Genomic DNA, 22,470 nt, shown 5'->3' with positions numbered 1-22,470 from the left:
AACGACGACACCCCAAAACGTGTCCAAAGTTTCAGAGTGCACAACAAAAAATTCCTCAAAATCGCACTAAACGGATATAAATTGCTTAAAACGGTTCAAATTTACTACATTATGATGTTTTTAACAACTATAACGACTGAAAACATGACCGGAGAAATATTGCTGGTTAGACAACGATTTGGAACGAGGCAAGTCCGATGGCCTTCACGCTTCAGGCGCACGACGAGAAAGGGCGGTCCCTATACATTTTGGTCTTTTATAATGGCTGTGAATGTCCCATCGATTTCATTCAAAACGTGATGACGTACAGACACCCAGGGGAAGACGTAGGCAGTGTCGGTTTCTTCATAGCATTCACTGTCGCCTTAAAAACAGACTCCAGATCAGAGGTAAAAATTTCTGAAATCTGAACCCTGTCATGAAAAGTGCTGTAGATATTGTTCTGTACCACTCAGAGACAAAATTCCAACTTCTATAGAAACTAGAAGGTGTTTTCTATCCAATAATAACAATAATATGCATATTGTACGATCAAGAATTTAGCACGAGGCAGTTTAATTTGGAGACCCAAATATGCTAATGCGAACACCCCCTATAGTTCCAAGAGTTAATGGTTTTGAACTTGTGTGTGTTTGTTGGCTGTGGCATGTTCTAAGAACTGTGTTATCATATATATATTGTGGCATATCCTGTTGTCCTCGTCTCACCTTGTCAAACATACATTCACTTGCATTTATTGGAAATACGATTGCCATGAATAGCATTATGGAGAATATTGATGACAAAGAACTTTCAGCAGTACAAAGAGAGATTGAAGAAGCATTGAAGAACAACAGCTTGACCACAGCTGCAGGCAAGATTCAAGAGTATTTGAAGGAGTTTAATAATGTGGAGCTGAATATTGCTGTCACAGGAGAGACAGGCTCCGGTAAATCTACCTTTGTCAATGCGTTCAGAGGCATGAAGTATAATGATGACGGCTGCTCCAACTGTGTGTGGTAAACCACCATGGAGGCCAAGGCTTACCCCCACCCAAAATACCCCAATATGAAAGTTTGGGATCTCCCTGGCATCGGCACCATAACTTCAAACCAGAAGAGTACCTTCAGAAAGTTGAATTCGATCGCTTTGATTTCTTCATTATAGTCTCATCAGAGCGATTCAGAGCCAATGACATTACTCTGGCCAAGGAGATCCAGAAGATGAAGAAGAAGTTCTACTTTGTTCGRTCCAAGATTGATAACGACATGAAGGCTGAGGGGAGAAAAGAGACGTTTGAAGAGGCTGAGACACTGGAAACAATCAGACAATACTGCATCAAAGGTTTGTCTACACACTGACTATGTACAGTATGCACAGTACCAGTAAACATTTTGGAGACCTACATATTCAACGGGTTTTCTTAATTTTTACTATTTTCTACATTGTAGAATAATGGTGAAGACATCAATACTATGAAATAACACTTATGGTATCATGTAGTAAACAAAAAAGTGTTAAATCAAATATATTTTCAATTTGAGATTCTTCAAAGTAGCCACCCTTTGCCTTGATGACAGCTTTGCACACTCTTGGCATTCTGTCAAACAGCTTCATGTGGTAGTCACCTAGAATGCATTTCAACTAACAGGTGTGCCTTGTTAAATGTATATTTGTGGAATTTCTATCCTTAATGCGTTTGAGCAATCAGTTGTGTTGTGACAACGTAGGGGTGGTATACAAAATATAGCCCTATTTGGTAAAAGACCAAGACCAACTATGGCAAGGACAGGCCAAATAAGCAAAGAGAAATGACAGTCCATCATTATTTTAAGACATGGTCGGTCAATGCGGGAAATTTCAAAAACTTTGAAAGTTTCTTCAGGTGCAGTGGCAAAAAACGTCAAGCTCTATGATGAAACTGGCTCTCATGAGGACCGCCACAGGAAAAGAAGACCCAGAGTTACCTCTGCTGAAGAGAAGTTCATTAGAGTTTTCCAGCCTCAAAATTTGACTCATAAATAAATGCTTCACAGAGTTCAAGAAACAGACACATCTCAACATCAACTGTTCAGAGGAGACTGCATGAATCAGGCCTTCATGGTTGAATTGCTGCAAAGAAACCACTATTAAAGGACACCAATAATAAAAAGTGACTTGCTTGGGCCAAGAAACACGAGCAATGGACATTAGACCGGTTGAAATCTGTCCTTTGGTCTGGAGTCCAAATTGGAGATTTTTGGTTCCAACCGCCGTGTCTTTTTGGAATGCAGAGTAGGTGAACGGATGGTTTCTACATGAGTGGTTCCCACCGTGAAACATGGAGGAGGAGGTGTGATGGTGTGGAGGTGCTGTGCTGATGACACTGTCTGTGAATTATTTAGAATTCAAAGCACACTTAACCTCTTTGGGCAAGGCATCCCACAAGCGAGACAACTTCCGGTGAAACTGGAGGGCGCGCAATTCAAATAAATAATCATAAAAATATGGACATTTAAACATTTATGTACATACAAGTGTCTTAAATTAGTTGAAAGCTTAAATTCTTGTTAACCTTTCTAGCCCCGGCGTTCCGCTAGCGGAACTCCTCCCACATTCCACTGAAAAGGCAGAGCGGCAAATTCAAAAACAAAAATTGAAATATTTAACTTTCACACATTAACAAGTCCAATACAGCATTTGAAAGATAAAKATCTTGTCAATCCATCCAACATGTCCGATTTTTTWAATGTTTTACAGAGAAAACACCACATATATTTAWGTTAGGTCACCACCAAATAAAAAAAGACAGACAGACATTTTCCACAGCACAAGTAGGCTGCAGGTAGCATGCACAAGCCAACCTAACTAACCTAGAACCAACCTAAATAACCTAGAAAAAACTACCTCAGATGACAGTCCTATAACATGTTACACAATAAATCTATGTTTTGTTCAAAAAAATTGCATATTTTAGCTATAAATCAGTTTTACATTACTGCTACCATCATAGCTACAGTCAGAAATCGCACGGGAGTAGCCAGAGTAAATACAGACACCAACTACCTAATTACACATCATAAAACATTTCAGAAAAATATAAACAGGTTGAAACTAAGTTAGGGGTACAGTGCAGTTAGATTAATGGAAGATTAAACTACCATGGGAAATTAATAATAACATCTTATGCTTCCCGGAGTCGTGCTGGAATTGACGACATATCAATATACAGCTGGTTGGATATACGATTGTACCAGCAGGATAGAACAGCGGCGTCTGGTAAGACAAGGGGCGGCGGTCTATGTATTTTTGTAAAAACAGCTGGTGCACGATATTTTAACTTCTCTAGCGGTATGTAGCGTCCCACTTCGTCAACGCCAGTGAAACTGCAGGGCGCCAAATTCAAAACAACAGAAATCCCATAATTTAAATTCCTCAAGCATACAAGTATTTTACAACATTTTAAAGCTACACTTGAAATCCAGCCAAAGTGTCCGAAAGCACACCAAACGATTAGTAGTATGAGCCAAGTCACAGAAAAAGACAGCCATTTTTCCAGCTAAAGAGAGAGCAGTAACAAAAAGCAGAAATAAGATAAAATTAATCACTAACCTTTGATCTTCATCAGATACAATCATAGGACTTCATGTTTCATGTTTTGTTCGGTAAAGTTCATATTTATTCCAAAAATCGGAGTTTAGGCAAGACGCTAATGTCTCACTTGGCAAAAAGCCTGAGAAAATGCAGAGCGCCATATTCATTTAATTACTATGAAAATTACTATAAAATCAAACTTTCATTAAATCACACATGAAAGATACCAAATTAAAGCTACACTGGTTGTGAATCCGCCAACATGTCAGAATTCAATAGGCTATTATCTGAGTATAGCACAATAGTAAACAAAGAGAGAGAAGCATATTTCAAGCTGCAGGCGCGACACAAAATGCAGAAATAAAATATAATTCATGCCTTGCCTTTGACGAGCTTCTGTTGTTAGCACTCCAATATGTCCATAAACATCACAAATGGTCCTTTTGTTCGATTAATTCCGTCGATATACAGTATATCCAAAATGTCCATTTATTTGTCGCGTTTGATCCAGAACACACAGGTTCCAACTTGCTCAAACGTGACAAAGAATTTTCTCAGAGTTACCTGTAAACTTTGCCAAAAAATGTCAGAGGTACTTTTGTAATATAACTTTAGGTATTTTTAATGTTAATAATCGATCAAATTGAAGACGGGATGATCTGTGTTCAATACAGGATTAAAATGAAATGTAGCATGCCTTTTGGACATGCACTTCAATCAAACACGACAACTGGAGTGACTCGACTTCAAGATGGCCTTATTTCTTCATTACACAAAGGAATAACTCTACCTTTTCTCAAGACTGTTGACATCCAGCGGAAGCCGTAGGAACTGCAAGTAATTCGCTAGAAATCTGGTTTCCAATGCAAAATCATTGAAAAGACAGTGACCTCAAAAAGAAGAAAAATCGGAATAGTTTGTCCTCTGGGTTTCGCCTGCTAAATACGTTCTGTTATACTCACAGACATGATTCAAACCGTTTTAGAAACTTCAGAGTGTTTTCTATCCAAATCTACTAATAATATGCATATCTTATCTCCTGGGGATGAGTAGCTGGCAGTTGAATTTGGGTATGCTTTTCATCCAATGTGAAAATGCTGCCCCCTACCCTAGAGAGTTAAGGAAGTCTTCGAGCCATGCTCACCTGAGGTAGAATTTCTCATGAATAAGCTGCAGACCACATTTACCTACTGAGAGATGTTCTCATCTATATTCTTCGAAGCTGTTTACATACAACCACAGTCAGAGGCTGGCACCAAGATAGCATTGAATGAGCTGTATTCCGCATAAGCAAACAAGAAAAGCTCACCCAGAGGCGGCGCACCTAGTAGCCAGGGACTTTAATGAGCTAAACTTAAATCATTTTTACTCATTTCTATCAACATGTTAAAGTGGCAACCCTGAGGGAAAAGAACTCTGGACCACCTATACTCCACACACAGAGATGCATACAAAAGCTCTCCCTCGCCCTCCATTTGGCAAATCTGACCAAATTCTATCCTCCTGATTTCTGCTTACAAGCAAAAAATTAAAGCAGGAAGCACCAGTGACTAGATCAATAAAAAAGCGGTCAGATGAAGCAGATGCTAAGCTACGTACTGTTTTCTAGCACAGACTGGAATATGTCCGGGATTCTCCAATGGCATTGAGGAGACACCACATCTGTCACTGGCTTCATCAATAAGTGCATCGATGACGTTTGTCCCACAATGAAAGTACGTACATAACCCATCCAGAAATCATGGATTACAGGCAGCAACCCACTAAGCTAAAGGCTAGAGCTGCCTCTTTCAAGGTGCTGGACTCTAACCCGGAACGCTTATAGAAATCCCGCTATGCCCTCCAACGAACCATAAACAGGCAAAGCATCAATACAGGACTAAGATCGAGTCTTACTACACCGGCTCTGACGCTCGTCGGATGTGGCAGGGCCTGCAAAGCCATTACAGACTACAAGGAGAAGCACAACAGCCCAACGATCCACAGATGATGAGTCTCTATTGCACTCCACCTGCCCTTTCCACCTGGGACAGAGGAACACCTATGTGAGAATGCTGTTCATTGACAACAGCTCAGCGTTCAACACCACAGTGCACTCAAAGCTCATCATTAAGCTAAGAACCCTGGGACTCACATCTCCCTCTGCAACTGGATCTTGGCTTCCTGACGGGCCGCCCCCAGGTGGAAAGGGTAGGTAACAACACATCCGCCACGCTGCCTCCTCAACACAGGTGCCCCTGCCTCAGGGGTTACGTGCTCAGCCCCCGTGCCCCTTGTCCTCCTGTTCCAACTCAAGACTGCACGGCCAGGCACACCCATCCCCAACACCCATCATTAAATTTGCCGATGACAACAACAGTGGTAGGCCTGATCACCGACAAACGAGACAGCCTATAGGGAGGGAGTCAGAGACCTCGCTGTGTGTTTCCAGGACAACAACCTCTCACTCACGCAATCAAGACAAAGGAGATGATTGTGGAATAAAGGAAAATGAGGATCGAGCACGCCCCCATTCCTCATTGACGGGGCTGCAGTGGAGCAAGTTGAGAGCTTCAGTTCCTTGGTGTCAATTCACCAACAAACTAATATGGTCCAAGCACAACCATGACAGTCGTGAAGCGGGCACGACAAAACTATCCCCCTCAGGGACTGAAACTATTTGCATGGGTCCTCAGATCCTTAAAAGGTTCTACAGATGCCACAATTGATAGCGCCTGACTGGTTGCATCACTGCCTGGTATGGCAACTGCTCGGGCTCGACACAAGGCACCCACAGAGGGTAGTGCGAATGGCCCAGTACATCACTGGGGCCAGTTTCCTGCCATCCAGGACTCTATACCAGGTGGTGTCAGGGGGAAGGCAATGAAAATTGTCAAAGACTCCAGCCTCCCGAGTCATAGACTGTTCTCTCTGCTATCACACGTCAAGCGGTACCCGGAGCGCCAAGTCTAGTTCCAAGAGGCTTTCAACCTACCCCCCAAGCCATAAGACTCCTGAACATCTAGTCAAATGCTACCCAGACTATTCACATTGACCCTCCCCTACCCTCTCCACACCACAGCCACTCTTTGTTGTCACCATAAATAGTCACTTTATTTGAATCTACATACATGTTGAAGTCGGAAGTTTACACACACCTTAGCCAAATACATTTAAATTACGTTTTCACAATTCCTGACATATAAACCTAGTAAAAATTCCCTGTCTTAGGTCAGGTAGGATCACAACTTTATTTTAACCTGTCTGACCCCTTTTGTTAGAAAAATGTGCATATTTCAGGTATAAATCATAGTTTACAATTGCACCCACCATCACAACTCGACTAGAATAAATACAGAGAGCAACGTGTATTACCTAATTACTAATCATAAAACATTTCTTAAAAATACACAGCTCACAGCAATGGAAAGACACAGATCTTGTGAATTCAGACTATTTCAGATGTTCTAAGTGTTTTACAGCGAAAACACAATAAATCGTTATATTAGCATACCACATGTGCAAACTTTACCCCAGCATGAATTCAAGGCAAAGAGAGCCATAACGTAATCATCGCCAAAATATATAAAAAAAATTCACTAACCTTCTCAGAATTCTTCCGATGACACTCCTGTAACATCATATTACAACATACATATAGAGTTTGTTCGAAAATGTGCATATTTAGCCACAAAAAAACGTGGTTATACAATGACAATACTAGCAAAACTAGCCTGAAAATGTCGGGCGCCATATTTGACAGTGATCTTGTCTCATGAATAACTATTCATAAACTTGACTAAAAAAATATAAGTTGGACAGCTATCGAAAGACAAATTAGTTCTTAATGCAATCGCTGAATTACATTTCTAAAATTATCCTTACTGTGCAATACAGGGTTCGCCAAGCGAAGCTATACCAATAAAAATGGCGGAATATGCGTTTAACATTTTTCAACATAACAGCTATTTATCATCATAAATAGTTCTTACTTTGAGCTGTTCTTCCATCAGATTCTTGGGCAATGTATCCTTTCTTGGGTCTAATCTTCTTTTGGCCGAAAGATGTCCTCTTGTCCGTCGAAATGCCCACTAACGTTCGACCGGGACACCGAAACGTGCCCGGCGCTTCAGAGTGCATCACAAAGCAATGCCTCAAAATCGCACTAAACGGATATAAATTGCTATAAAACGGTTTAAATTAACTACCTTATGATGTTTTTAAAACCTATAACGAGTAAAAACATGAACGGTGATAATTTACTGGTTAAACCAAAGCTTGGAAAGAGGCCAGTCCGACTTTCATTGTGCGTCTGGGCGCAGGATCCAAAAGAGGGGGGAGTCTGGGCTTTTGAGTTTTATAGAGGCCCTGATTGCGCAATCGACTCCATTCAAATTGTCACCACTTACTGACATCTAGTGGAAGACGTAGGCAGTGCTTGTATCCGGATAGAAATCACAGGGACTTTAAAACTGACCTGGGACCAGAGGCCAAGATTTCTGAAATCTAACTCCATATCAGGAAAAGTGCTGTAGAATGAGTTCTGTTCCACTCAGAGACATAATTCAAACGGCTATAGAAACTAGAGAGTGTTTTCTATCCAATAATAACAATAATATGCATATTGTACGATCAAGAATTGAGCACTAGGCAGTTTAATCTGTAGAGCAAATTATGCTAATGAAAAACAGCCCCCCCCATAGTGGCAAGAAGATAACTCATCCATTTTTTGTCCAAAGGTTGCATGTTTGTGAGCAGAATTGGGGGGAGTGGGGGTTTATTCGATCGCCTCCTACTCCTCAGAAGGCAGCCCGCCCTCCGGCCTCTCTTTCTCTGCCTTCTCTTCACGCAGATCACTGGGGTCGGGGCCTGTTCCCGTGGGAGCCGTACAGCCTCGGGCTCGTCAAAGTCGTGAAAGAAGAAAAAGGATTCCGTGGTGAGTAATCGCAGTCCTGATGTCTAGAAGTTATTTTTGGTCATAAGAAATGGTAGCGGCAACATTATGTACAAAAATAGTAAAAAAATAAGTTACAAACAACGCAGATAAACAAACAAAAAAAACACAATCGGTTGGGGGCACATAAAATGTCTGCCTTATGCTCCGGCGCCATTTTAATTCACTCTCCTTCTTGGCAAATAGACAGCCTGGAGGTATGTTGGGTCATTGTCCTGTTGAAAAACAAATGATAGTCCGACTAAGTGCAAACCAGATGGGGTGGCATATCGCTGCAGAATACTGTGGTAGCCATGCTGGTTAATTTTGTTAGGGCTAGGGTCCTTTTTTCTCAATTTCCACCTGACTGACTTGCCCAAAGTAAACTGCCTGTTGCTCAGGCCCTGAAGCCAGGATATGCATATAATTGGTACCATTGGAAAGAAGACACTTTGAAGTTTGTAGAAATGTTAAAATAATGTAGGAGACTTTACCACAATAGATATGGTAGGAGAAAATCCAAAGAAAAGAGCCCATGCTCTTTCAATGAAACGTATAGTGAAAAAATGTAATCTAGCTCCCAATATGCAATTCCTATGGCTTCCACTGGATCTCAGTAGTCTTTGTTCAAGGTTTCAGACTTCTTTCTTCCAAAACGAGTAAGACATGTTAGTTTTACTAAAGGGACACAGACTTGGAAATGCGTGTATGCGCGCTCGACGAAGAGGACACGCACCTGCTAATATCGTTTTCCTATTGAACATACTTCTTTCCGTTTGAAATATTATAGTTTAATTACATTTTAGGGTAACTGAGGATTACATTGAAACGTTTTTTGACAGGTTGAAACTAAGTTTAGGGGTACAGTGCAGTTAGATTAATGGGAAGATTAAACTACCAATGGGAAATTAATAACTAACATCTTATGCTTCCCGGAGTCGTGGCTGGATTGACGACAATATCAATATACAGCTGGTTGGATATACGATGTACCAGCAGGATAGAACAGCGGCGTCTGGTAAGACAAGGGGCGGCGGTCTATGTATTTTTGTAAACAACAGCTGGTGCACGATATTTAACTTCTCTAGGGTATGTAGCGTCCCACCTCGTCAACAGCCAGTGAAACTGCAGGGCGCCAAATTCAAAACAACAGAAATCCCATAATTTAAATTCCTCAAGCATACAAGTATTTTACAACATTTTAAAGCTACACTTGTAAATCCAGCCAAAGTGTCCGAAAGCACACCAAACGATTATGTTAGGTATGAGCCAAGTCACAGAAAAAGACAGCCATTTTTCCAGCTAAAGAGAGCAGTAACAAAAAGCAGAAATAGAGATAAAATTAATCACTAACCTTTGATCTTCATCAGATGACAATCATAGGACTTCATGTTTCATGTTTTGTTCGGTAAAGTTCATATTTATATCCAAAAATCGGAGTTTAGGCAAGACGCTAATGTCTCACTTGGCAAAAAGCCTGAGAAAATGCAGAGCGCCATATTCATATTAATTACTATGAAAATTACTATAAAATCAAACTTTCATTAAATCACACATGAAAGATACCAAATTAAAGCTACACTGGTTGTGAATCCAGCCAACATGTCAGAATTCAAATAGGCTATTATCTGAGTATAGCACAATAGTAAACAAAGAGAGAGAAGCATATTTCAAGCCTGCAGGCGCGACACAAAATGCAGAAATAAAAATATAATTCATGCCTTGCCTTTGACGAGCTTCTGTTGTTAGCACTCCAATATGTCCCATAAACATCACAAATGGTCCTTTTGTTCGATTAATTCCGTCGATATACAGTATATCCAAAATGTCCATTTATTTGTCGCGTTTGATCCAGAAACACACAGGTTCCAACTTGCTCAAACGTGACGACAGAATTTCTCAGAGGTTACCTGTAAACTTTGCCAAAAAATGTCAGAGTACTTTTGTAATATAACTTTAGGTATTTTTTATGTTAATAATCGATCAAATTGAAGACGGGATGATCTGTGTTCAATACAGGATTAAAATGAAATGTAGCATGCCTTTTGGACATGCACTTCAATCAAACACGACACCTGGAGTGACTCGACTTCAAGATGGCCTTATTTCTTCATTACACAAAGGAATAACCTCAACCTATTTCTCAAGACTGTTGACATCCAGCGGAAGCCGTAGGAACTGCAAGTAATTCGCTTAGAAATCTGGTTTCCCAATGCAAAATCATTGAAAAGACAGTGACCTCAAAAAAGAAAAAATCGGAATAGTTTGTCCTCTGGGTTTCGCCTGCTAAATACGTTCTGTTATACTCACAGACATGATTCAAACCGTTTTAGAAACTTCAGAGTGTTTTCTATCCAAATCTACTAATAATATGCATATCTTATCTCCTGGGGATGAGTAGCTGGCAGTTGAATTTGGGTATGCTTTTCATCCAAATGTGAAAATGCTGCCCCCTACCCTAGAGAAGTTAAGGAAGTCTCGAGCCATTGCTCACCTGAGGTAGAATTTCTCATGATAAGCTGCAGACCACATTACCTACTGAGAGAGTTCTCATCTATATTCTTCGAAGCTGTTTACATACAACCACAGTCAGAGGCTGGCACCAAGATAGCATTGAATGAGCTGTATTCCGCCATAAGCAAACAAGAAAACGCTCACCCAGAGGCGGCGCACCTAGTAGCCAGGGACTTTAATGAAGCTAAACTTAAATCATTTTTAACTCATTTCTATCAACATGTTAAATGTGCAACCTGAGGGAAAAGAACTCTGGACCACCTATACTCCACACACAGAGATGCATACAAAGCTATCCCTCGCCCTCCATTTGGCAAATCTGACCATAATTCTATCCTCCTGATTTCTGCTTACAAGCAAAAATTAAAGCAGGAAGCACCAGTGACTAGATCAATAAAAAAGCGGTCAGATGAAGCAGATGCTAAGCTACAGTACTGTTTTGCTAGCACAGACTGGAATATGTTCCGGGATTCCTCCAATGGCATTGAGGAGTACACCACATCTGTCACTGGCTTCATCAATAAGTGCATCGATGACGTTGTCCCCACAATGAAAGTACGTACATAACCCATCCAGAAATCATGGATTACAGGCAGCAACCGCACTAAGCTAAAGGCTAGAGCTGCCTCTTTCAAGGTGCTGGACTCTAACCCGGAAGCTTATAAGAAATCCCGCTATGCCCTCCAACGAACCATCAAACAGGCAAAGCATCAATACAGGACTAAGATCGAGTCTTACTACACCGGCTCTGACGCTCGTCGGATGTGGCAGGGCCTGCAAACCATTACAGACTACAAGGAGAAGCACAACAGCCCCAACAGATCCACAGATGATGCAGTCTCTATTGCACTCCACACTGCCCTTTCCCACCTGGACAGAAGGAACACCTATGTGAGAATGCTGTTCATTGACAACAGCTCAGCGTTCAACACCACAGTGCACTCAAAGCTCATCATTAAGCTAAGAACCCTGGGACTAAACATCTCCCTCTGCAACTGGATCTTGGACTTCCTGACGGGCCGCCCCCAGGTGGAAAGGGTAGGTAACAACACATCCGCCACGCTGCTCCTCAACACAGGTGCCCCTCAGGGGTACGTGCTCAGCCCCCTCCTGTCCTCCTGTCAACTCAAGACTGCACGGCCAGGCACGACTCCAACACCATCATTAAATTTGCCGATGACACAACAGTGGTAGGCCTGATCACCGACAACAACGAGACAGCCTATAGGGAGGAGGTCAGAGACCTCGCTGTGTGTTTCCAGGACAACAACCTCTCACTCATCGCAATCAAGACAAAAGGAGATGATTGTGGAATAAAGGAAAATGAGGATCGAGCACGCCCCCATTCTCATTGACGGGGCTGCAGTGGAGCAAGTTGAGAGCTTCAAGTTCCTTGGTGTCCAATTCACCAACAAACTAATATGGTCCAAGCACAACCATGACAGTCGTGAAGCGGGCACGACAAAAACTATTCCCCCTCAGGAGACTGAAACTATTTTGCATGGGTCCTCAGATCCTTAAAAGGTTCTACAGATGCACAATTGATAGCGTCCTGACTGGTTGCATCACTGCCTGGTATGGCAACTGCTCGGGCCTCCGACCACAAGGCACCACAGAGGGTAGTGCGAATGGCCCAGTACATCACTGGGGCCAAGTTTCCTGCCATCCAGGACCTCTATACCAGGTGGTGTCAGGGGAAGGCAATGAAAATTGTCAAAGACTCCAGCCTCCCGAGTCATAGACTGTTCTCTCTGCTATCACACGTCAAGCGGTACCGGAGCGCCAAGTCTAGTTCCAAGAGGCTTCTAAACATCTACCCCCAAGCCATAAGACTCCTGAACATCTAGTCAAAATGCTACCCAGACTATTCACATTGACCCTCCCCTACCCTCTCCACACCACAGCCACTCTTTGTTGTCATCCATAAATAGTCACTTTATTTGAATCTACATACAGTTGAAGTCGGAAGTTTACACACACCTTAGCCAAATACATTTAAACTACGTTTTTCACAATTCCTGACATATAAACCTAGTAAAAATTCCCTGTCTTAGGTCAGGTAGGATCACAACTTTATTTTAACCTGTCTGACCCCCCCCGTTCCGCTAGCGGAACTCCTCCCACATTCCACTGAAAAGGCAGAGCGGGAAATTCCAAAGAATTTTTCTTTTTAATATTTAACTTTCACACATTAATATTAACAAGTCCAATACAGCATTTGAAAGATAAACATCTTGTGAATCCAGCCAACATGTCCGATTTTTTAAATGTATTACAGCAAAAACACCACGTATATTTATGTTAGCTCACCACCAAATACAAAAGAGGACAGACATTTTTCACAGCACCGGTAGCATGCAAGTAGCATGCACAAAGCCAACCTAACTAACCTAGAACCAACCTAACTAACCTAGAAACAACTCCCTCAGATGACAGTCCTATAACATGTTACACAGTAAATCTATGTTTTGTTCGAAATGTGTATATTTGAGCTATAAATCAGTTTTACAATGCAGCTGACATCACAGCTACCGTCAAAAATAGCACCGAAGCAGCCAGAGTAATTATAGAGACCAACGTCAAATACCTAATTACTCATTATAAAACATTTCAGAAAAATATATGGTGTATAGCAAATGAAAGACAAAGATCTTGTGAATACAGCCAATATTTCCGATTTTTAAAATGTTTTACAGCGAAAACACCACGTATATTTATGTTAGCTCACCAACAAATACAAAAAATGACAGACATTTTTCACAGCACAGGTAGCATGCAGGTAGCATGCACAAAGCCAACCTAACTAACCTAGAACCAACCGAACTAACCAAGAAACAACTATATCAGATGACAGTCTTATAACATGTTATACAATAAATCTATGTTTTGTTCGAAAAATGTGCATATTTGAGTTATAAATCAGTTTTACAATGCAGCTYACATCACAGCTACCGTCAAAAATAGCACSGAAGCAGCCAGAGTAATTATAGAGACCAACGTCAAWTACKTAATTACTCATWATAAAACATTTCWGAAAAATATATGGTGTATAGCAAATGAAAGACAAAGATCTTGTGAATACAGCCAATATTTCKGATTTTTTAAGTGTTTTACAGCGAAAACACAATATAACGTTATATTAGCTTACTACAATAGCCAACACACAACAACATCGAATCAAGGTAAACGTAAGCGATAGCACAGTTCGACAGATATATGAAATAGCATCCCAAATTGGGTTCTACCTTTGTTGATCTTCCATCAGAATGTTGTACAATGGGTCCTTTGTCCAGAACCGTCTTTGTTTGGATTCAGAACGTTCTTTTTCCCTCTTGAATTAGCAAGCACACTGGCCATGCGGCGCTAAGCTCTCCTTTGTGAACAAAGTAAAGCAACGCAACACGCCTAACGTCCCGAATAAATTTCAATAATATAATAAAATTATATTGAAAAAACATACTTTAGGATGATATTGTAACATGTATCAAATAAAATCTAAGCCGGAGATTGTATTCGCCCATAACGACAGCTTTCCAGAAGGCGATTCCAGGCTCCTTTTCGCGCTTTCGAAAAAAAAAAAGTTGGACCTCTCATTCCAAGATGATGTATTCCACCTCAGAACAAGATAATCAGCTAATTTCATCCAGGGGAAGGTGTATGACGTGTCTGTTGACTCCTAAGTGTCATGCCCATTTATAGACAAGCTCTTGAACAGAGACCTCGCGTTCAGAAAACTCACTTCCGGATAGGAAAGTAATTCAAACGGTTTTAGAAACTAGAGAGTGTTTTCTATCCAATAGTAATAATAATATGCATATTGTACGAGCAAGAATTGAGTACGAGGCCGTTTGAAATGGGCACATTTTTCCAGGTTACTCAATACTGCCCCTGCAGCCATAAAAAGTTAACTGAGTCAGGTTTGTAGGCCTCCTTGCGCGCAAACACTTTTTCAGTTCTGTCCACAAATCTTCTATAGGTTTGAGGTCAGGGGTTTGTGATGGCCACTCAAAAACCTTGACTTTGTTGTCCTTAAGCCATTTTGCCACAACTTTGGTAGTATGCTTGGGGTCATTGTCCATTTGGACGACCCTTTTGCGACCAAGCTTTAACTTCTTGACTGATGTCTTGAGATTTTGCTTCAATATATCCACATAATTTTCCTCCCTCATGATGCCATCTATTTTGTGAAGTGCACCAGTCCCTCCTGCAGCAAAGCATCCCCACAACATGATGCTGCCTCCCCCGTGCTTCACTGTTGGGATGGTGCTCTTCGGCTTGCAAACCTCCCCCTTTTTCCTCCAAACATAACAGGTTATGTCGATATAGGACTCGTTTTACTGTGGATATAGATAGTTTTGTTCCTGTTTCCTCCAGCATCTTCACAAGGTCTTTTGCTGTTGTTCCGAGATTGATTTGCACCAAATTACGTTCATCTGTAGGAGACAGAATGCGTCTCCTTCCTGAGCGTTTTGACGGCTGCATTGTCCCATGGTCTTTATAATTGTGTACTATTGTTTGTATAGATGAACGTGGTACTTTCAGGCATTTGGAAATTGCTCCCAAGGATGAGCCAGACTTGTAGAGGTCTACCATTTTTTCAGAGCTCTTGGCTGATTGTTTTTGATTTTCCCATGATGTCAAGCKAAGAGGCACTGAGTTTGAAGGTAGGCCTTGAAATACATCCACAGGTACACCTCCAATTTACTCAAATTATGTAAAATGGCCTATCAAAATCCTCTAAAGCAATGACATAATTTTCTGGAATTTTCCAAGCTGTTTAACCTTTCTCGCCCCTGGGTTCCGCTAGCGGAACACCCACAACATTCTGCTGCCTTCGCAGAGCGCGAAATTTAAAAAAATATTTTTGAAATATTTAACTTCCACACATTAACAAGTCCAATACAGCAAATGAAAGATAAACATCTTGTGAATCCAGCCAACATTTCCGATTTTTAAAATGTTTTACAGCGAAAACACAATATATATTTATGTTAGCCAAACACACAACGCTATTTATCCACCACATAGGTAGCTTTCAAAAAACTGACAAAATATAGATATAATTAGTCACTAACCAAGAAACAACTTCATCAGATGACAGTCTTATAACATGTTACACAATACATTTATGTTTTGTTCGAAAAATGTGCATATTTGAGGTATAAATCATAGTTTTACATTGCAGCTACAATCACAAATAGCACGGAAGCAGCCAGAATAATTACAGAGTGCAACGTGAAATAAATAAATACTCATCATAAAACATTTATGAAAAATACATGGTGTACAGCAAATGAAAGATAAACATCTTGTGAATCCAGCCAATATTTCCGATTTTTTAAGTGTTTTCCAGCGAAAAGCTTACCACAATAGCCAAACACTCAACCGCATTTATTCACCGCAAAGATAGCTTTAGCAAAAACCAGCAATAAATATAAAATAAATCACTAACCTTTGGACAACTTCATCAGATGACAGTCTTATAACATCATGTTACACAAAACATTTATGTTTTGTTCGAAAATGTGCATATTTAGAGCTGAAAACCGTGGTTATACATTGTGAAAATGTAGCAACTTTTTCCCAGAATGTCCGGATATATTTCTGACACTCACCTACACACACCTAAACTGACCAAATAACTCATCATAAACTTTACATAAAAATACTTGTTGTATGGCAAATGAAAGATACACTGGTTCTTAATGCAACCGCTGTGTTAGATTTTTTAAAATAACTTTAGTACGACATACAGCTTGCGTTATTGCGAGACAGCGCCCACTAAAAAGGGCGGAGAATAGGACTAAACATTTCACACAAAAATACGAAATAACATCATAAATTGTTCTTACTTTTGCTGAGCTTCCATCAGAATCTTGTACAAGGAGTCCTTGGTCTAGAATAAATCGTTGTTTGGTTTTAGAATGTCCTTTTCTCCTGTCGAATTAGCAACCTTAGCTAGCCAAGTGGGGCGAAGATGTCCATCTTCTCGAAGGCAAACAACGGAAAACTCCAAAAGTCCCGATAAACATTGAATAATCTGAGAAAACTCGGTTGGAAAAACATACTTTACGATGATATTATCACATGTATCAAATAAAATCAGAGCCGGAGATATTAGCCGTGTATACCGAACGCTTTTCAGAAGGCAATCTGGGGTTCCTTCTCGCGCCTTCGAAGACAATGAAATTTCCAGACCTGTCACTCCAAAAGCTCTTGTTCGACCTCAGATCAAGCTAGACACCCCATTTCACCTCCCACTGCCTGTTGACATCTAGTGGAAGGCGTATGAAGTGCATGTATATCGATAGATATAAGCCAGTTGAATAGGCAGGCCCTGGAACAGAGCCTCGATTTCAGATTTTTCACTTCCTGTCTGGAAGTTTGCTGCAAAATGAGTTCTGTTTTACTCACAGATATAATTCAAACAGTTTTAGAAACTTGAGAGTGTTTTCTATCCAATAGTAATAATAATATGCATATTGTACGATCTAGAACAGAGTACAAGGCCGTTTCATTTGGGCACGATTTTTTCCCAACGTGAAAATAGCGCCTCCTACACACTAGCAGGTTTAAAGGCACAGTCAACTTAGTGTATGTAAACTTCTGACCCACTGGAATTGTGATACAGTGAATTAAGGGTGAAGTAATCTGTCTGTAAACAAATGTTGGAAAAATGACTTATGTCATACACAAAGTAGATGTCCTAACCGACTTGCCAAAACTATAGTTTGTTGTCAAGAAATTTGTGGAGTGGTTGACAAACGAGTTGTAACGTCTGCAACCTAAGTGTATGTATACATCCGACTTCAACTGTACATGTACATACTACCTCAACTAACCGGTTCCCCCGAACATTGACACTGTACCGGCACCCCCCTGTATATATTGTAATATATTGTACAATGTAGAAAATAGTAAAAATAAAGAAAAGCCCTTGAATGAGTAGGTGTGTCCAATCTTTTTACTGGTACTGTATATTAATGTATTCTACTGCTAAACAAATACAAACAAAATTAGTTTTTTCATATTCTAGTTACTGTGTTTGTATTTGACTATACTTTGTTTTGCTCCTCAGGGCTTGAGGATCAGGGTCTGGGCTCTCCTAAGGTCTTTCTCATCTCCGGTTTTGACTTAGGTCTCTACGATTTCCCTGACCTGGAGGAGACAATGGAGAAAGAGCTTCCTGACCACAAGAGGCATGTACTACTGTTGTCCATCCCTAATTTAACCCTGAAAATCAACCAGAGGAAGAAGGAGGCTTTCAAAACCAACATATGGAGACTAGCTTTAGTATCTGGCTCTGTGGCAGTACTACCTATCCCAGGCCTTTCCATTGCTGTAGATGTAAGCATATTGGTATATGAGGTCCGGATGTACTATCACGCTTTCGGTCTTGATGAAGAGTCCCTGCAGAGCCTTGCAAACAGAATGAATGTGTCGGTGGAGGTGCTGAAAGCAGTCCTCAAGTCACCTCTGAACCCCAAAAAAATTAACAAAGATGTGATTGTCAAGTTGCTTCAAAGTGTAGCTCTAACAGCGGTGACGATGGCTGAGTACCTGTTAGGTAACATTCCTGCTGTCGGCAGCATTGCTGCAGCAGGGATTTCATTTAGTACAACCTACTACATGTTGAGGAAGTGTCTGAACGAGCTGGCTGATGATGCACACAATGTTCTGATGAAGGCACTGATGGCAAATGAGTGAGAATGTTCCAGATTGAATTGCAATCTATATCTGTGTTTGCATTCTTTCTTGAACACTCTCTTCAAACAAGGAAATGCAATCAAGGAAATACAGTTAAAAGTAGATAACTAAATTATGCAGCTTGAAAATAAATGTACAAATGAAATGTAATTCATCAATGGGATATTAAGGTCACAATAGTTTTAATATAGGCAAGCATGATATAATGGCGTGGGGTTGTCTTCGCTGCATTCTGCTACCTACTGACTTCCACACTTAACAGCTTGAGCCAAGACGTAGAGAGATTGGTGGGAGTAGTACTTGAGACGCCTGTCACTGAGTAGACTGATGGTCAGCCAGTAAATGTACAAATCAAATGTAATTGATCAATGGGACAGTAAGGTCACAATAGTTTTAATATAGGCTAGCATGATATAATCTTACTGCAGTAGATGGGAAATTGATATTGGGATCTTTTTACTCATAGTAAATTACTCTGAAAATACAGTATATACTCCAAAAATATAAATCAGATTTTACCATTTAACTTCAGTATAATCTATGTAATCCTAGACTTTTGAGAACCAAATCAGATGTGATTTGAAACTATTACATGATATTTAAATGTTGCTCCCTCTAGAAAGTGGATTTGAAAATAATCGTAGTTTAGAATGAATCAATGTTAACTGTCCATTATATTGTATAAATTGTGGTTCTACATGATAACATAAAAACGAAATAAATGATTGTCCAGTTCCCTAGGTGGCATCTCCTGAATCTCAGCTTTTTCTTTATTTAAAATGTATTCTGTAATCTAGTGAATGCACATTGTAACTGTGATTACATTATCATGACATTCTCTTATAGTGATCAAAATAAACTTTTATAATGTACAACAAAGGTGCTTGATTTTAGTCCTGTATTGATGCTATGCCTGTTTAATGGTTGGCATAGCGAAATTTCTTATAAGTGTCTGGATTAGTATCCCACTCCTTTAAAGCGGCAGTTCTGTTTGGGATATGTACATAGAGTCACTGTGGGGACAACATTGTGGATGCAGTTATTGATGAAACTGTTGGCTGAGGTGATACACTCATCAAGCCTTTGGATGAATCACAAAACATATTCCAGTTTGTGCAGGGCTTAATGATAATGATGGCTGTCGATGGCAAAATCTGTAGCATGAAGACAACTGTGTCAGTAGTGGGCTTATGTGACCATTACATCGGTGTATGCTAGCTAACACACTTCTTTACAGCAATCATATGCCAAAGCACATCCCAGAAAGCCCCTCAATCCCTAACAGGTACCATATACCCACACATGTATAAATCAGTACATTGTACACATTGTAAAATAGAAAAGAGAAAATAGTATTCAGAGCGTGACCTACCCTTTGCATCACATTTTCATACTGGGAAGACCTGACGTTCGCGATCTCCGCCTATCTGCAAGCGGGGCCAATCACAACACGCCTTATTGTCATCAGAGTTGAACCAACCAATAAGAATGCTTGTACATTAAATACACCTTTCTTTAGAGGCAAGTCGAAACATAAGCAACCCTGTTACAGTTGCACATGTGACATGCTGGTAGAAATGAGGTATGACGGATTTAAGTTTGAATGCATTAACGTCCCCGGCTACTAGGAGCGCCGCTTCTGGATGAGCATTTTCTTGTTTGCTTATGGCCTTATACAGTGCGGTGTTAGTGCCAGCATCTGTTTGTGGTGGTAAATAGACGGCTTCTAAAAATATAGATTACTTTCTTGATAGATAGTGTGGTCTCCAGCCTATCATGAGGTTCTCCACCTCAGGTGAGCAATACCTCGAGACTTCCTTAAAATTAGACATTGCACACCAGCTGTTATTGACAAATAGACACACACCCCCGCCCCTTGTCTCACCAGACATAGCTGTTCTGTCCTGCCGATGCATGGAAAACATAGACAACTGTATATTATCCGTATCTTCGTTCAGCCACGACTTATCACATAAGTGATAAAATCATTTATAAGGTTAAAGATATGATTAAATAATTCTACCCCGAAACTTAACCATTAGGGATTATAGGTTATGTAGCATGGATAAGGAGTAATTAAAAATATTAAACATAAGTCCAACTAGGTTGGACTGGGGAAGAGAGGAATGTGTGTGTGTGCCTAAAGAAAACACAGAGAACAATTAAACTATGTTTGAACCGACCCTGCTAGAATTCTGAGAAATTTACGATAGCACAGGGAGTTCCCCTCCAAGTTTCCCTAATCTCGGAGGAATGGAACTGTCGGCTGGGTAGTGATAAATCGTGGTGAGAATTCTGAAGAAGAAGATAGCTCTCCTAATGTTAGTGTGCATGTGTGTGCGTAAGTAAGGAGAATGGTATAAAATGAATGTCTTTGTACATGAACTGGAGAGCTCTCGTAAATAAACATTGATTTGACTTTTGTAAACTGGGAATTCCGTCTGTTTCATTTAAACCAGAACTTTACAAACTCTGGGTTGCAGACAGATTAGATTAATTGAAATTTATGAACATTGATAACACAATTCTCATATCAATAAGATATTACAGCTTTTAATGTCTGATGGCCTCGAAATAGAAGCTGTTTTTCAGTTTCAAATGAATGGTAAATAATGTATTAAGTCATTTTGGAGTCAATTTTGTTGTAAATAAGAATAGAATGTTTCTAATCACTTCTAAATTAATGTGGATGCTTCCATGATTACTGATTATCCTGAATGAGTCGTGAATAATGATGAGTGAGAAAGGGTCAAAGATCATATTCCCAACACACGGACAGTCTCTATGGGGGTGCCACAAGGTTAAATTCTTGGGCCGACTCTCTTCTCTGTATACATCAATGATGTCAGCATCACTACTCTGGACAGTTCTGACTTTGAATATGTAGACAAATACAAATACCTGGGTGTCTGGGTAGACTGTAAACTCTCCTTCCAGACTCACATTAAGCATCTCCAATCCAAAATTACATCTAGAATTGGCTTCCTATTCCATAACAAAGCATCCTTCACTCATGCTGTCAAACATACCCTCGTAAAACTGACCATCCTACCGATCCTCGACTTCAACGATGTCATTTATAAAATTGCCTCCATCACCCAACTCAATAAATTGGATGCAGTCTATCACAGTGCCATCCGTTTTGTCACCAAAGCCCCTTATACTACCACCACTGGGACCTGTACGCTCTCGTTGGCAGGCCCTCGCTTCATACTCGTCACCAAACCCACTGGCTCCAGGTCATCTATAAGTCTCTGCTAGGTAAAGCCCTGCCTTATCTCAGCTCACTGGTCACCATAGCAGCACCCACTCATAGCACGCGCTCCAGCAGGTTTATCTCTCTGGTCAACCCCAAAGCCAATTCCTCCTTCGGCCGCCTTTCCGTCCACTTCTCTGCTGCCAATGACTGGAACGAACTGCAAAAATCACTTGAGCCTCATATCACCATTGCCATTAACGGAAGGGTAGCATGTCTCTCCTGAATCTCAGCTTCATCTTGATTTCTCTGACTAAAACCGTTGACATACTTACTATATCAATTAGGGCTGTTGTGGAAAACTTGATCCAAAGATTAGGCAGAGACAAATGTTTTATGATATAAGTGATTCTTTAATACATACGAGCAGCTGCAAGTTAGATTAATCTCTGAGCTCAGTCAGGGAAGGAGCTCCAAGAGTAAGTGGTTACATGTCCCTTATATAGTGGGAAGTGATATAACAATCATCATGTTCACACAAGAGTTATTTTACAAAACAACAGTTCCAGAGAACAATGGCCTTGTGTTA

General features: G+C 40.5%; 1 pseudogene; it reads left to right on the top strand.

Annotated features, from left to right (window-relative positions):
• The first annotated feature begins 712 nt into the window (after window positions 1-712).
• LOC111957619 (interferon-inducible GTPase 5-like) lies at window positions 713-19,441 on the top strand (annotated as a pseudogene).
• Window positions 19,442-22,470: the final 3,029 nt, after the last annotated feature.

Source organism: Salvelinus sp. IW2-2015, linkage group LG33 (assembly GCF_002910315.2).
Source record: "Salvelinus sp. IW2-2015 linkage group LG33, ASM291031v2, whole genome shotgun sequence".
Lineage (NCBI taxonomy): Eukaryota > Metazoa > Chordata > Actinopteri > Salmoniformes > Salmonidae > Salvelinus > Salvelinus sp. IW2-2015.
The sequence above is the reverse complement of the archived record's forward strand: the minus strand, read 5'-3'. Positions and strand labels throughout refer to the sequence as shown.